A 13,888-nucleotide genomic window follows, 5' to 3' on the forward strand; every position below is an offset into this window, starting at 1 on the left:
TTATGATGCCGGCTGTTTTAAGAGCCCTTTTATGATAATTAGCCAAGCTCTCTGCGTTCAGGGTGGGTTGTGGTCACGTTCACTGTTGCAGGCTAGACTCATGTATTAGGTCCAAATATAGTCTGGCAATTAGCTGATTGTTCTGCGTGTGTCCATTATCGTTCCTCTAAAACCATCCTAACTGCGTGGGCTGGACACAGGTGTGTGTAGATGCGCCTCCCGTGATACTTGGACTGAGCTTCCCAGATGTGAGTCTCCACGGCAAAGCCAGGGAGAGCCGGGGAAGCCACAGGCCCCGGGTGTGTCTGCTGTCCCCCTCTTCTCTTAGTCTCCTAAAAGCGAGTTGGGAATTAGTCAAAATAACAAATTAATAAAAATTGAGTTTTCGGGGATCCGTGGGTGGCGCAGCGGTTTAGGCCCTGCCTTTGGCCCGGGCGCGGTCCTGGAGACCCGGGATCGAATCCCACGTGGGGCTCCCGGTGCATGGAGCCTGCTTCTCCCTCTGCCTGTGTCTCTGCCTCTCTCCCTCTCTCTCTGTGTGTGACTATCGTAAATAGATAAAATATTTTTTTAAAAAGTGAGTTTTCCCAGTAATGTAAAAAAAGCTTGGCCTGCTTCCCTTCTGCAAACACTGTTTAGTGCCGTCTGAGGTCGGTCCTCCTGGTGGGAGGCACCCGCAGCTGGGGGTGAGCACGATGAGCCAGCGGCACGAGGCTGGAGACGCGGTGGGTCCCGCACATGGTACCCGTTGGAGTACGGAAGTAAAGAAATAGGATTCAGACATGCATTTTCTGTTTATTTCAAGTTTTAATACAGAAGTAACAGAAATCTAAAAATCTCTTTTTTCAGGACCCACAAATGTCATTCAGTTTGTTTTACGTGGAAGTTCTGGTTTTCTCTGTGAAGGAGCCTTGTCTAAGGTTTGAACACGAACCGCAAAGGTGAAGATGAGGGCGAAGATGAAGCCGGCAGAGTAGACCTTGGTGCTAACCTCCCGTGCGCTGTCCTCCCAGCAGGCTGGGGTGCTGGACGCGTGGGCCCCCGGGGGTGCGCACGACACAGATGTGTGTGTCGTTAAGATTATAAGGGGGATCCTGATGTTCTTACCAGCCAGGTTGAGGACAGGACAAAAGAAAACACAGGCATGAAAGTTGGAATAGAATCGGTAAAATGATCTGTTCGCAGCCTTGTCAGGAAACCCCGCGGGCACCGTCTCCCAGAGCCTTCTGTGGGGGTGCGCTGCCCCGCGCGGTCACATGGTGGCCGCCATGTGGGACGGCACGGCCTCGGGGTCAGTGGTTAAAAAACCCAGATCGGGATCCCTGGGTGGCTCAGCGGTTTAGCGCCTGCCTTTGGCCCAGGGCGTGATCCTGGAGTCCCGGATCGAGTCCCACGTCGGGCTCCCGGCATGGAGCCTGCTTCTCCCTCCTCCTGTGTCTCTGCCGCTCTCTCTCTCTCTCTCTCTCTCTCTCTGTCCATCATAAATAAATAAATCTTAAAAAAAAAAATAAAATAAAAAATAAAATAAAAAACCCAGATCATCAAAATTAGCCAAGGCAGCAGAAATAAAGATGTAACATCAAACATCCATAGTAGCTTTCGTACTCCCAGCAGATAACCGGCGAGAGGATGCTGCAGAGGAGGAGGACATTCCCATTCGCAGGACAACAAGGACACGCAAGACTCAGGAGTGAATGTGCTGAGACGAGGTCAAAACCTCAGTGAGGACCGTTCTGAAAACTCTTGAGAGACACACGAAGTAGCCTCGAGCGAGTGGCAGGCACGTCCTGTTCGCGGTTAGCGTGTCCCAGCGTCCTCACGGAGGCAGGTCTCCCCTGCGCTCGTCTGCAGAGTTCACGTGATTCCAATAAAAATACGGACGCAGCCAGAGTCACTGGTTTCCCGGGGGCTGGACTCGCGGATTGTAAACCGGACCCAGAAACACAAGCTAGGAACCCAGCACCCAGAGGGCTGAGAGGAGGCGCCCAGCCCTACCAGACAGTAGAGCCCAGCGGAGAGCCTCTGCGTGTGAAGCAGCGTGGCCGTGGCGCGGCCGGTGCCGTGGGAGGCTCGGAAGGAAGCCCGAATCCACACGGAGGTGCCTGTGGTTAAAGGTGCCTTCTCCAGTTGCCGGGGCACGGGGGACTGTCGAGGAAGTGGTTTGGGGACGGGAGCGCCGTCGTGTGAAAGGCAACGTTGGATTTCTGCCTTAGGCCGCGTGCAAGACCGAGCGTGAGACAGAGACGCGGCCAAATATAACGGATGTGTCGGGCGAGGCTTGTCCAAGTGGGACCCCAGTGTCAGGTTCAGCGAAGGAAAAGATGGTCCAGATGACAACACTCCAGCACGGCCGCCGGACGGAAACCACCTCCCGGAGCAAAACAAAACGGCAACGAAATAACGTAAATAACGTCCGAAGACAGACGTATCCATTGGGAGAACAGTCTTCGCAACGAACCATAAATATCTTAAAAATCGTAGGGGAAGAAAAAAAAGACCCAAGTCCTGAAGGCAAACGGGCAAAGGCCGGAATAGACGCCCACGTGTGCCTTCCCACGTCACGATGGCCCTCGGCGTCCCTTCTCCCATCGCGCCGGCGGACGTGCCCGAGCTCTTGCAGGCTGTCACCCGTGCGTGCGCGTGACTGGCGAGTGAGACAAAGCAGCTGGGGCTTTCTCGGTCCCACGGAGCGTGGAAGTTCCGCGTGTTCGTTTCTGAGCTCGCTCAGAGGCAGAGTGCTTTGAAACGGAGTTTAGAGGAAGGCGACCACTCCGCGTCTGGGTCGTGGGTACTAAGCACATGGAGTGTGGGGGTTCGGGGGCCTGCCGGGTGCCCTTTGAGCTCCCTCGCTGGGCCTGTGGCTGCTCTGGCTGCTTCTCCTTCCCCCACGCCCCACGCCTCGTCCCCGCACTGAGGGATCGTTGGGTCTGGGGTGTCTGCTCTGTTGCCTTTTCTCTTGCCGAGTCTCTGTGATCACGTAGGAAGGGGTCTGAGTCGGTGGGAGAGCTCAGTGGGGAGGCTTGTCTGCGGGCTGAGTGGCTGTGGCCCCGCGGTGCCCGCACGACTGGGTGACCTCACGGGGACCCACGCCCCGGGGCGAGACGAGCCCCGTGCGCATGAGGATGTCGGCCTCGCGAGCCTGGAGTCGTGCTGGGGACCGGAACCCACGAAGTCAGGTGGGGAAGAGGAAGGACGCAGAGCGGAGGACTTGGAGCCCAGCAGAGCTTCCCGGAGAGCGGGACCTCTGCTCCGGGCTGTGCTGGAACCTTCCGTCTGGCCCTCCCTCCGCACTCTCAGCACAAACACCCTCTGTTGGCAGGAGACCTCGTTCTCTGCCCCCGGTGATTGTAAAAGGCTGAATCGTGCGGACCGAAGACCTAACTGCTGGTTCCCAGCGTGCACCTAAGGCCGCCTTTCCCTCCGCTCGAGCCTTCTCCACGCAGGGGACGCCCTGGCAGGCGGGTGACAGCGAGCGCTGCTTCTGCTTCGCTCCTCTTGGGCCCGCGGGCCGGACGGCTGGGCCCCAGGGAGCCCTCCCAGCTGGGACGGCGGGCGGGCAGGAGGGCCCCAGTCCGGCCGCTGCTGGGGGCTCCTGCGGGGCTGCTTCTCACCTGCTGGGGAGTCTCACCTGCTGGGGAGCAGCTTCGCCTCACGCAGGTCTCAGCCAGGTCGGCAGCAGCCGCCCCGCGTAATGACACGGCGCCAGGTGCGTCGGCGGTCGGGGAGGGGTGACGGTGCCGCCACGTGGGGGGGAACTGACGTTTCACGGGCTCCTTCCAAGTAGCCTGCTCTGGGTGTGCTCGCTCTGACTCCCGGGATCCCCCGTCGTCCCCGCCCTGATGCCGCGTGCCCCTCCTCTGCTGAGCGTGGCCCATCTTGGAGGACGGATTTGCGCACGGCGCAGAGGCCTGTTCCAGTGTCACGTCCCACCGGGTTTGGGGGCGTGAGGGGCCTGGCGGAGGGAACGGCTCTCCCTCCTCCACGGCGGCCCTCACGTACAACAGAGCATCCCAGAGAAGGGTCTGCACCTGGGCTCTCGCGGTGCCCGTTCCGTGCTCAGCCGGCTGCCGTGGCGGCGGTGGTACCCTGAGCCGGGCCGGCTGGACTGGTCTGGTCTGGTGTCTGCCCGGCACGAGCGGCCCCATCCTTAGAGGCTGCGCTGGCACAAGCCACTCAAACCGCCCCGGTCAGGCTGGTCGGCAGCGTCCTGCTCCCACCCACTGCCACCTTCCTGCTCTTTGCATAAGGACTTCGAGCTTCATTTGTTTGGGGGCTGACTGGGCATCAAGGGGCCCTGCAGAGGGGATACCTGGGGACCCCCCTCACTCTCTCCCTCCCAAGTCGCTTTAATAATTAAATTCACATTTAAAATGGTGAGGCCACTAACCGCACGTGGCTCTCTGCATTTAAATCAGATAGAAGGGCGCCTGGGGGGCTCCATTGGTGAAGCGGCTGCCTTCCTCTCAGGTCATGATCTCAAGGTCCTGGGATCGAGTCCAGCCTCAGGCTCCTGCTCCACGGGGAACCTGCTCCTCCCCCTGCCTCTGACCCTCCCCCCTGCCAGCACGCGCTCTCTCTGTCTCTCAGATAAATTAAAGAAATTAGAGGGGCAAGTTTCCTTGCACAGCGTCTGGTGACACTGGCAGGAGCCTGAGCACAGGTCCTGGGCGGTGGTGTGCGTGGCCCCACTCTCCCCCTCGTGCCTTTCCTGGGCAAGGGCTTCTGTCAGTAAATTGTACGCTTTGTCACAGAGCACTCAGATAGTAGAGACAGGAAAGAGCAACGAGAAACATCCTCTATCACTCATACTTATTTTTTTTTAAGATTTTATTTATTTATTCATGAAAGAGAGAGAAAGGGAGAGACCCAGGCAGAGGGAGAAGCAGGCTCCAACAGGGAGCCCGATGCAGGACTCGATCCCAGGACCCTGGGGTCACGCCCTGAGCCCAAGGCAGACGCTCAACCACGGAGCCACCCAGGCATCCCCTCGTCACTCATATCACGTTGGGGGGGTCCACACATGCGCTCGTGCACACAGCACACAGGCATCACTGGGTGCGACGCCACTCTGGGCACTTCCTGTCCACGCATTTGCTTCTCAGCAGCCACGGGGGGTGAGCACTGCTGACCCTCTGCTCTCGGACTAGGTGATGGACTGAGGCCACAGACCAAGCTGCTGCCCAAGATGTGCAGCTGTGGTAGTGGCTGTGGCGGCTGGTGGGCACTGGGTTTCTGGAGCCACTAGTCTGTCCAGCTGTCTCCCTTGGGCGTGGGCATGGGTGTGTACCTGTGTGCACATGGAGTGGGTCTGGGCACATGTGTCTGTGTGTAGAGACCCTGCGTGCCCATGGGAGTGTGTGCACATGCAGGTGGATGTGGACATGTGTGTGTGTACAGACCCTGCGTGCCCATGGGAGTGTGTGCACATGCAGGTGGATGTGGACACGTGTGTGTGTGTACAGACCCTGCGTGCGCATGGGAGTGTGTGCACATGCAGGTGGGTGTGCACACATGTGTGTGTATAGACCCTGTGTGCCCATGGGAGTGTGTGCACATGCAGGTGGATGTGGGCACGTGTGTGTGTACAGACCCTGTGTGCGCATGGGAGTGTGTGCACATGCAGGTGGGTGTGGGCTTGTGTGTGTGTGTATAGACCCTGTGTGCCCATGGGAGTGTGTGCACATGCAGGTGGGTGTGCGCACGTGTGTGTGTACAGACCCTGTGTGCGCATGGGAGTGTGTGCACATGCAGGTGGGTGTGGGCACGTGTGTGTGTACAGACCCTGTGTGCCCGTGGGAGTGTGTGCACATGCAGGTGGGTGTGGGCACATGTGTGTGTACAGACCCTGTGTGCCCGTGGGAGTGTGTGCACATGCAGGTGGATGTGGGCACGTGTGTGTGTACAGACCCTGTGTGCGCATGGGAGTGTGTGCACATGCAGGTGGGTGTGGGCTTGTGTGTGTGTGTACAGACCCTGTGTGCCCATGGGAGTGTGTGCACATGCAGGTGGATGTGGGCACGTGTGTGTGTACAGACCCTGTGTGCGCATGGGAGTGTGTGCACATGCAGGTGGGTGTGGGCTTGTGTGTGTGTGTATAGACCCTGTGTGCCCATGGGAGTGTGTGCACATGCAGGTGGGTGTGCGCACGTGTGTGTGTACAGACCCTGTGTGCGCATGGGAGTGTGTGCACATGCAGGTGGGTGTGGGCACGTGTGTGTGTACAGACCCTGTGTGCCCGTGGGAGTGTGTGCACATGCAGGTGGGTGTGGACACGTGTGTGTACAGACCCTGTGTGCCCGTGGGAGTGTGTGCACATGCAGGTGGGTGTGGACACGTGTGTGTACAGACCCTGTGTGCACATGGGAGTGTGTGCACATGCAGGTGGGTGTGGACACGTGTGTGTACAGACCCTGTGTGCCCGTGGGAGTGTGTGCACATGCAGGTGGGTGTGGGCTTGTGTGTGTCTGTACAGACCCTATGTGCCCGTGGGAGTGTGTGCACATGCAGGTGGGTGTGGACACGTGTGTGTACAGACCCTGTGTGCCCGTGGGAGTGTGTGCACATGCAGGTGGGTGTGGACACGTGTGTGTGTACAGACCCTGTGTGCCCGTGGGAGTGTGTGCACATGCAGGTGGGTGTGGACACGTGTGTGTACAGACCCTGTGTGCCCGTGGGAGTGTGTGCACATGCAGGTGGGTGTGCGCACGTGTGTGTGTGTACAGACCCTGTGTGCGCATGGGAGTGTGTGCACATGCAGGTGGGTGTGGGCTTGTGTGTGTGTGTACAGACCCTGTGTGCCCGTGGGAGTGTGTGCACATGCAGGTGGATGTGGACACGTGTGTGTGTACAGACCCTGCGTGCCCATGGGAGTGTGTGCACATGCAGGTGGGTGTGCGCACGTGTGTGTGTACAGACCCTGTGTGCCCATGGGAGTGTGTGCACATGCAGGTGGGTGTGGGCTTGTGTGTGTGTGTACAGACCCTGTGTGCGCATGGGAGTGTGTGCACATGCAGGTGGGTGTCGGCACGTGTGTGTGTACAGACCCTGTGTGCGCATGGGAGTGTGTGCACATGCAGGTGGGTGTCGGCACGTGTGTGTGTACAGACCCTGTGTGCCCGTGGGAGTGTGTGCACATGCAGGTGGGTGTGGACACGTGTGTGTACAGACCCTGTGTGCGCATGGGAGTGTGTGCACATGCAGGTGGGTGTGGACACGTGTGTGTACAGACCCTGTGTGCCCGTGGGAGTGTGTGCACATGCAGGTGGGTGTGGGCACATGTGTGTGTACAGACCCTGTGTGCCCGTGGGAGTGTGTGCACATGCAGGTGGGTGTGGGCACATGTGTGTGTACAGACCCTGTGTGCCCGTGGGAGTGTGTGCACATGCAGGTGGGTGTGCGCACATGTGTGTGTGTACAGACCCTGCGTGCCCATGGGAGTGTGTGCACATGCAGGTGGGTGTGGGCTTGTGTGTGTGTGTACAGACCCTGTGTGCACATGGGAGTGTGTGCACATGCAGGTGGGTGTGGGCACGTGTGTGTGTACAGACCCTGCGTGCCCATGGGAGTGTGTGCACATGCAGGTGGGTGTCGGCACGTGTGTGTGGGTACAGACCCTGTGTGCGCATGGGAGTGTGTGCACATGCAGGTGGGTGTGGGCTTGTGTGTGTCTGTACAGACCCTATGTGCCTGTGGGAGTGTGTGCACATGCAGGTGGGTGTGGACACGTGTGTGTACAGACCCTGTGTGCCCGTGGGAGTGTGTGCACATGCAGGTGGGTGTGGACACGTGTGTGTGTACAGACCCTGTGTGCCCGTGGGAGTGTGTGCACATGCAGGTGGGTGTGGGCACGTGTGTGTGTACAGACCCTGTGTGCCCGTGGGAGTGTGTACACATGCAGGTGGGTGTGCGCACGTGTGTGTGTGTACAGACCCTGTGTGCCCATGGGAGTGTGTGCACATGCAGGTGGGTGTGGGCTTGTGTGTGTGTGTACAGACCCTGTGTGCCCGTGGGAGTGTGTGCACATGCAGGTGGGTGTCGGCACGTGTGTGTGTACAGACCCTGTGTGCCCATGGGAGTGTGTGCACATGCAGGTGGGTGTGCGCACGTTTGTGTGTACAGACCCTGTGTGTGCATGGGAGTGTGTGCACATGCAGGTGGGTGTGGGCTTGTGTGTGTGTGTACAGACCCTGTGTGCGCATGGGAGTGTGTGCACATGCAGGTGGGTGTGGGCTTGTGTGTGTGTGTACAGACCCTGTGTGCGCATGGGAGTGTGTGCACATGCAGGTGGGTGTCGGCACGTGTGTGTGTACAGACCCTGTGTGCCCATGGGAGTGTGTGCACATGCAGGTGGGTGTGCGCACGTGTGTGTGTGTACAGACCCTGTGTGCACATGGGAGTGTGTGCACATGCAGGTGGGTGTGGGCACGTGTGTGTGTACAGACCCTTGTGCGCATGGGAGTGTGTGCACATGCAGGTGGGTGTGGACACGTGTGTGTGTACAGACCCTGCGTGCCCATGGGAGTGTGTGCACATGCAGGTGGGTGTCGGCACGTGTGTGTGGGTACAGCCCCTTGTGCGCATGGGAGTGTGTGCACATGCAGGTGGATGTGGACACGTGTGTGTGTACAGACCCTGCGTGCCCATGGGAGTGTGTGCACATGCAGGTGGGTGTCGGCACGTGTGTGTGGGTACAGACCCTGTGTGCGCATGGGAGTGTGTGCACATGCAGGTGGGTGTCGGCACGTGTGTGTGTACAGACCCTGTGTGCCCGTGGGAGTGTGTGCACATACAGGTGGGTGTGCACACAGACTGTGCCCGTGGGTGTGGGCATGGGTGTGTGTGTGCACACGAGTGTGGACCTGTGCATGTGCGCCCTGCAGTGCCCTGGCTTGTGAGCGGCTTTCCACGCCGTAGGCTGTTTCGGGGGCTATGAGGCATTCACTCCTGCTGCCCCCTTGGACGCGGTGTCCTCACGGCGCCTGGCCTTGTACCATCCGTGGTGCCCCTGGTTGTCCTCCGCGGCTGTGGGTGCCGTCCGGGCACGTCGCTGACCACGGTGCGTGGAGTGTGCACAACCCCGTAGCGCACCTGTTGGCCGTTTGCAGGTTTGCTAGTGTTTTGGCTGCACGCGATAGGAAAGCCAACGTCAGTGAGTTGGAAGGAGGAATAGTGTGTCGCGTCCTGAGACGCCTGGAGCTCCACGCAGGGCCCAGGGTGACAGGAGCGAGGCTGTCACCGTGTGGCTTCAGCTCTACTGCGCGGAGCCTTTCTCTCTTTTCTCCCATCTTTACAGGGTATTTGGTGGAAAGTGGGGCATAGCTGGAGGGGGCTGCCACCCCGTCCCGTCCCAGCGGGGAGACCGATGGGGCCCCACAGCCCTTCCTCCAAAGAGCTCACACTTCTTTTATTTTTAACTCTGGCTTTCTGCTCTGTTAGCTTGTGCAGGGAGAAGAGGAGCTCAGATTAGTTCGTTTGCTTTTGTATTTATTTTTACTTGACCTTTTCACTTCTAAATTTTGGGAAGAAAATGTGAGATTCCTTTCCCTGCATAATTTTCTTCTGAGAGTGGTGACGTTAACCCCGGGGTAGCATGTCTCGCATTTTCCATTCATGAAACAAACTTTCAAATGTTAATCTGGATACTCTATGAAATAATCATTAATTCCTTTTCCAACGAATTTGGAAAACAGTCCCTGCGGATCCCAAGTAACGGTTGTGTTTCCAGCCAGTCTGGCAGGGTTTTAAGCTGAGAGGCGTAGGGTGGGGTGGGGGTGGGGGATCGTCTTGTCCGAGAGCCAGGTGAGGCAAGACTGTGGAGCATTTCTTCACTATTTCGTTTTTATTCTTTTTTTTTTTTCCCTTCAAGAATTGAACTAAATGCTCGTCACTGACGGGAACCTGTTTGAATTCCTAGGAGATTAAAGTTGTCACCTGCAGTGCCTTGAGGACTAATCCTACTATATTTAAGCATGGACTCATCCCTTTGGAAGTTCTAAAATTTTTTTTTGAGGATTTTATTTATTTATCTGGCAGAGAGAGAACACGAGCGGGAGGAGAGGGAGAAGCAGGCTCTCCGAGGACCAGGGAGCCTGATGCGGGGCTCGATCCTGGGACCCCGGGGTCGTGACCTGAGCTGAAGGCAGAGGCTTAACCCACGGAGCCCCCCCCCCGACCCCCCGACCCCCCGCACCCATTCGGACGTCCTAATAGCCAAGAGTTGTGAGCATTTATTGTACGTTGGTGTTTCCAGTTACAGTTGCTGTCAGGATTCATTTTGTTTTGAACGAATCATTTCTTTTTTTGCCTCTGTTTTATTTTATTATTATTATTTTTTGCTTCTATTTTAAAGAGCTAATGCATAAATACATTAAATCAAATCTCGTGTAAAGCGTCACGAGAACAGATTCCTCTCATCTCCATAAGAGCGAGCTGTGCACCCGGTGCCTTTATTTCGTGGCCGGTGCCGGTGGGCGCGCTGCTGACCTCTGTGGCCCCCGGGACACCCTCTGCTTGCGCCGCCCTCCAGGAGCCGCTCCCGATGCTTCCCGCCCAGCAGAGCGGCCTCGACAGCGGTCGGTGGTGCACCTGCTGCCGGGGAGCATCGCCCAGAGCGCAGTCGTGCCCTCGGCCGCCCCGGGTCCGGGTGACAGGCGTGTCACCGGGGCACCAGGCTGCAGCTCAGGGCCTGCCCGCCTGCTTGTCGGTGTAAACAGTGAGAACGCATTTCGGTGTCTGTTCTCTTTCGCTCGGGGCTGCACCTGAGGGGCTCCATCTGGCGTGGGGGTTTCGTGCCGGGTGCCGTGTGCGCCCACACCGTACCCCACCCGTCCTGCTGGTGGTGGATGCTCATCATCTGGGGCCGTGAGGACTGAAACTGCGGTGACCAGCCTGATACGCGTGTCTTGATACGGAAGCGCCAGTCTTCCTGGGCCTGGGCACTCGGCGGGCATCTGTGGCCCTCCGTGTGCGTTCGACTCTCCGCACACTGCGCCCGGCCCATTGGCCATCCTCGTCCTTGCGGCCTTTTAATCATTACTGTTCTCTGTGGTATTTCCCTGGGGTTTTATTTATTTTTTTTTTTTAAATTTTTTAAAATTTATTTATGATAGTCACACAGAGAGGGAGGCAGAGACACAGGCAGAGGGAGAAACAGGCTCCATGCACCGGGAGCCCGACGTGGGATTCGATCCCGGGTCTCGAACCGGTCTAAACCGCTGCGCCACCCAGGGATCCCTTCCCTGGGGTTTTAATTTTCATTCCCCCGATGGCTGATGAGACTGAGCACTTCTCTCACATGCCTAGTGATCACTGGGACTTCCTTTCTTTTTCTTCTTCTCTTCTTTTTTTAAAAAATATCTCATGTATTTATTTGAGAGAGAGCACGAGCAGGAGGGGCAGAGGGGGAGGGAGAGAACCCCAGGCAGACTGGAGGCTCGATCCCCCGACCCCGAGACCACGACCTGAGCCGGAACCGGGAGTCGGACGCTCTGACTGCCCGTTACGGTGCCGGCTCGGGATGGAAGCGGCCTGGGGCGGTGCGCTCTGCCACAGTTCCTGTCACACCTACGTCGTTTCTTAGAAAGAAACCTTCGTTTCCCTTGTGGTTGAAGCTGTCTCCTCATTTTGGAGTCCTGCCTCGGGTGTCTTTTCTGGACTGACACGGCCGTAGCGTGTGTGGCGAGCGCCCTGGCGATGCGGGAGGCCTTCGGCAGACCCTCCTTCTCGTGCGCTCCGCTCGTTCCCTGCGCCACCTGGACGGGGCCCGACGTGCTCAGGAGCCCTCGCCTCAGGTGCGTGTCCAGGCAGAGCTGCTCCGGGAGATGCTCCTTCTGCCCTAAATGCAGGTGGATGGAAGTGGGAGGTGAGGGGACGTGGGTCCCCAGGTCCCTCCTGGTTGGTCCGTCAGGTGTGAGGTGGGGAGGTGGGTAGCCAGTGGTCCTCTGGAGACCCTCTGTCATCACCCCTCTGATCTGGGGACACAGGCTGCTGTTAAGTGGTGGCCGGGCAGCTTACTGCTTGGTTGGGGACACTTGAGGGCCAGAGTGACACAGATGGCATGCTGAACTGGACGTCAGGCACCTGGGGACACGATCCCAGAGCTGCCACCAGAGGATCACTGATGACCTGTGAGTTGTAGGGGTTCCCGTGTACCCCGATGTCAGAGCCTGGGGGTCACTTGGGGGTCCCGTGTATCCCTGTGTCCAAGCCCAGGGGGAGCCTTGGGGTCCCATGTGGGGGCCCCCCGGGGTCCTGTGTGTCCCTGTGTCACGTCCCAGGGGACCCTCGGGGTCCCGTGTGTCCCTGTGTCAGAGCCTAGGGGACCCTTGGGAGCCCCATGTGTCCCTGTGTCACGTCCCAGGGGGCCCTCGGGGTCCCATGTGTCCCTGTGTCACAACCCGGGGGGGCCCTCGGGGTCCCATGTGTTCCCATGTCACATCCTGGGGGGCCCTCGGGGTCCCGTGTGTCCCTGTGTCAGAGCCTGGGGAGCCCTTGGGTGTCCCATGTGTCCCCGTGTCACATCCCAGGGGGGCCCTCAGGGTCCCATGTGTCCCCGTGTCACAGCCTGGGGGGCCCTTGGGGCCCTTGGGGGTCCCGTGTGTCCCTGTGTCACATCCCAGGGGGCCCTCGGGGTCCTGTGTGTCCCCATGTCACAGCCCGGGGAGCCCTTGGGTGTCCCATGTGTTCCCATGTCACATCCCGGGGGGCCCTCGGGGTCCTATGTGTCCCCGTGTCACATCTTGGGGGGCCCTCGAGGTCCCCTAGGCAGATGGAACCCACAAGGGTCATAGGAAGATCTGGACCTGGAGGCAGAAAGTCTAAGTGTTTCACGCTCATCTTTGCACCATTTAGTTGTATTTCTAGGAAAGATGGAATCTGCCTGCCTTGCTTGAATCCCTTCCCTAGGGCTCGTTGGGGAAGGTAAAACGTGATAATAAAAGTTAAAATAGGGGGATCCCTGGTGGCTCAGCGGTTTAGCCCCTGCCTTCGGCCCAGGGTGTGATCCTGAGTCCCGGGATCGAGTCCCATGTCGGGCTCCCTGCATGGAGCCTGCTTCTCCCTCTGCCTGGGTCTCTGCCTCTCTCTGTCTCTCATGAATAAATAGATAAGATCTTTAAAAAAAAGTTAAAAATATTTTGTGAATTGTCAACATTTTGCCTTCAACTGTTTCCTTGTCTGTTTTCAACGTGTCCTGGAACGACGTGCCCGGGGGGCCTGTCTCTTAAAGCCGGTGCCCGTAATGTGCCCAGGACAGCGCGTCGCCCGGGGCCCCCGCCCGCCCGGTGACTCCGGAGAGGCCCTGGCCAGCCGTCGCCGTGAGCGCCTCGCGCCGCGCACGGTTGCAGCCCGTCAGCTCTTCCTGGCCGAGTGCAGAGGTCAGTTTAGCTTAGCCGCTTTATAAATTTTTCAAAGGTTTCAAGTTGGAAGTCACAATTGGCTTTTACTTTTATAAGCAACGCACTGTTATGATTAGTCGTGTACACACATCACGGATGAGAACGTGAGTGTTTAGTTAGCGGAAAGTACTTTTAAACAGCTGCTGAAGGGCTAGAGTTCTTTTATAAATTGAGGGGAACCATGTGACCTGCCACGGGCCTGCATGAGGTTCCTTGGTCGCGAGCGCTAGGCCGGGTGGCCGCGGCGCGCAGGGTCAGGTCAGCCACCTCGGGAGCAAGCGCTCGCTGGCCGCGGCTCGGAGGGCGTGTGGCCGGGGACGGCAGGGGGACACGGAGCGCATGGACACCCCCCGAGGGCAGCCTCGTCCACGGAGCCCGGGGCAGCCCCAGGGCGGCCTGGGCTGGGTCACAGGGGCTCACGCGGGTGAGGGTGCGGGCGGGCGCCCTCCGCGGGCAGGGGGCGGGCCGGCCCGTGCGGGGCCTCACTCACCGGG

The 13,888-nt window shown here is 58.7% G+C and overlaps 1 protein-coding gene across 6 annotated transcripts in view; it reads left to right on the forward strand.

Moving 5' to 3' along the window:
- Positions 1–13,888, forward strand: part of ADARB1 (adenosine deaminase RNA specific B1) — a 141,934-nt gene that overhangs the window by 30,031 nt on the left and 98,015 nt on the right. Inside the window, exon 1 of one of the 6 annotated variants that reach the window (XM_055313403.1) lies at positions 11,772–11,789. The exons of the other annotated variants lie outside the window; for them this stretch is intronic. The gene's annotated coding sequence lies outside the window, so the exon portion shown is untranslated. Of the gene's footprint in view, positions 1–11,771; positions 11,790–13,888 lie in introns of those variants that run through there. 6 annotated transcript variants of the gene reach the window in all.

The sequence above is a fragment of the Nyctereutes procyonoides genome, unplaced genomic scaffold, assembly GCF_905146905.1.
Source record: "Nyctereutes procyonoides isolate TBG_1078 unplaced genomic scaffold, NYPRO_anot_genome, whole genome shotgun sequence".
NCBI classification, from domain to species: Eukaryota; Metazoa; Chordata; class Mammalia; order Carnivora; family Canidae; genus Nyctereutes; species Nyctereutes procyonoides.